The following is a 2806-nucleotide window of genomic DNA, read 5'->3' as shown; positions in this document are numbered from 1 at the left end:
AAACTTTCAGACTTTATGATTCTACTTATATAATATTCTAGGAAAATCAAACTAATCTACAATGACAGAAACTAGGTCATTGTTTTCCTGAAGAATGGGGTTGTCTCGGTATGGCCAGGATGGATGGATTCCAAGGGAAGACAAAGAAACTTTTGGAGTAATAAGTATATTATTTGTACTGTAGTGATGGTTTTATGGGTGAATATATATGTCAAAACTTATCAAAGTGTACACTTTAAACATGTGTAGTTTATTGTGTCACAATTATACTGCAATCAATTTGCTAAAAACACTGTTAAGAACTGAATAGGCAATGAAACACAGGTAGAAAATATTTCAAATGTGTATATCTGACAAAGGAATTGTAACCAGAATATACTGTTTAAAAATCTTCTATATCTAAAAAAAAAAGAAAAAATTAAAAACATCCTTTAAATGGGCAAAATTTTAAACAGATATTTCACAAAAGAAGATATATAAATGGCCAATGCTAAGTGTATGAAAAGATGCTGAAATTTTCCATCATCTTGGAAATGCCAATTAAAACCACAATACGTATGACTACATACCCAGTACAATGACTACAGTAAAAACATGGGCAGTCCAATGTTAGCAAAAATATGGAGGTACTAGAAATCTCACACATTGCTGGTGGAAGTGTAAAATGGAAATAATTTTTCAGAAGTGATTGGAAATTTCTAATAAAGTTAACTTTACTTCTTTTTATTTTCATCTTTCTCTTTATTCTCAAAATATGATATTATAAAAGTCCAAAATGAATAGGCTGTTCCTTGTGTGGTCTCCAGTGCTTTGAGGAGGCAGAACTGAGCCCCCAGAAATGTGAGAGGATCATCTCAGGAAGCTAGCAGTAGCTACTGTGCTGCGTTCGACGGCCCCAAGTCAAACCCTGGGCATATCCTCGGATGTATGGTAGGGCTTGGGCTCTGGTTCTTGAAGAGGAATGGGGGTGGAAATCATTTTGAGATGACAACTGAGCAGAAGAGGACTCAGCACCAGAGGGTCTGGTGGGACAAGTAGGGAAGGCAACACTCCTTTCTGCCACTACCTAAGGGCAGAGGCAAGTGATTCCAGCAAGAGGCCAAAGTAGGTAGCAGCTCCTCGGATCCCATAAGGGAGAGGCCAGACCACTCCAGGGCTGGTTAACTGGCATCATAAGGCAGTGGAATGCTAGCCAGAAGAATGAAGACAAACTGTTCCAATTTCTGAGGAGCTTGCTTCCCAGCCTCTAGTACTTTCTCATGATTGGCCTCCCCCTGGCTTTCATAATCCAAGATGACCTTGTTATTGATGAGGGAGAGGCCAAAGACTCAAAGTCCACAGTGCCTTGAAACTATAACATCTGGTACTGTGCGCATGCCAACAGCATCCACCCCCAGCTTCTGCAACAGATGACACTCTGCCACAGTCTCAAAACTGGGGCCCGCTACCATCACATAGGTGCCTTCCTGTAACTCTCTGTTCCCCCATTTGTTTCCAGGTACTATGAGCCTTCTGCTTCATATCCTGGTCATAAGTGTCAGACATGGCAGGGAAACTAACTCCAAACCTCTCACCACTGGGCCCTCTGAGAGGGTTCTCACTGCAGAAACAAGATAGGTTGATGTGATCAAGGATCAGCCTGATACCTCCAACCTCAGACTTGGAGTTGAGCTCTCCAGATGCACTGATGACCACAAGGGTGTCCACACCCAGAAGCCGGAAAACCCTCACTGGGAATGTCACCTTCCAGAGCAGGTAGACTTCATACATGTGGAACCTGCCCTGCATCATCACACAGGCTCTGCCATTCAAAATCCCAAACACCAGTCGACCAGCATGACCTGGCACTGTACTTTTGAGAGTTTGGTATTTGGTTGTAGTCAAAGATCTGGGCCTGAGTTAATCTGTCAGTCAGACCTCCTAACCCAGAACCACAGATCACTGCCACTTGAGGTTCGTGTTTGGTGTAAGATGAAAGCCATTTTGCAGTGTTCTGATAACCTTCATATGTGAATCTAGACTCTAGGATGGGAATCTGTGACAAGCATGTGGGTTGAGAAGACCTCTTCCCTGTATGTGGGTAGGGGAGCAGGGTCCCTCTAACCTCGCTCCATAATGCCTGCATGCGGACGCGCGCATGCACACACACCGGCTCCTTTTGCCATGTCATCTTTATGCCTGGGATATTCACCCATAGGAATTTGCTTAAAAGAGATGAAAACATTTGTGCACAGAAAATCTTTTTTTACAAGAATGTTCATAGCAGGGATTTTTTTGGTGTTTTATATTAAAAATTAACTGATATTAATATGAACATATGCATGGCTGATATATTTGAGAAAATTCTGAAATTTTCCTTCTTCATTTTTTCTTTTTTGTAATTGAAATAGAACTGACATTTAACATTATTAGTTTCAGGTGTACAATATAATGATTTGATATTTGTATATAGAGCAAAACAATCACCACAGTAAGTCTAGTTAGTATCCATCACCACACATAGTTATAATTTTTTTCTTGTGATGAGAACTTTAAAGACTTATTCTCTTAGCAACTTTCAAATATACTATACAATATTATTAGCTACAGTTACAATGCTCTACATTATATCCCCATGACATTTATTTCATAACTGGAAGTTTGTGCCTTTTGACCACCTTCACCCATCTCACCCACTCCCACTCCCCAACCACCTCACCCCTAATTCTGGCAACCACAATTCTGTTCTTCATATGTATGAAATTTGTTTTGTTTTGTTTTTTAGATTCCACATATATGTGAGATGATACAGTATTTGTCTTTCTCT

The 2806-nt window shown here is 40.3% G+C and overlaps 1 pseudogene; it reads right to left on the bottom strand.

Moving 5' to 3' along the window:
- Positions 1–924: 924 nt before the first annotated feature.
- Positions 925–2170, bottom strand: LOC132524323 (purine nucleoside phosphorylase-like; annotated as a pseudogene).
- Positions 2171–2806: the final 636 nt, after the last annotated feature.

The sequence above is a fragment of the Lagenorhynchus albirostris genome, chromosome 8, assembly GCF_949774975.1.
Source record: "Lagenorhynchus albirostris chromosome 8, mLagAlb1.1, whole genome shotgun sequence".
Taxonomy (NCBI): Eukaryota; Metazoa; Chordata; class Mammalia; order Artiodactyla; family Delphinidae; genus Lagenorhynchus; species Lagenorhynchus albirostris.
The sequence above is the reverse complement of the archived record's forward strand: the minus strand, read 5'-3'. Positions and strand labels throughout refer to the sequence as shown.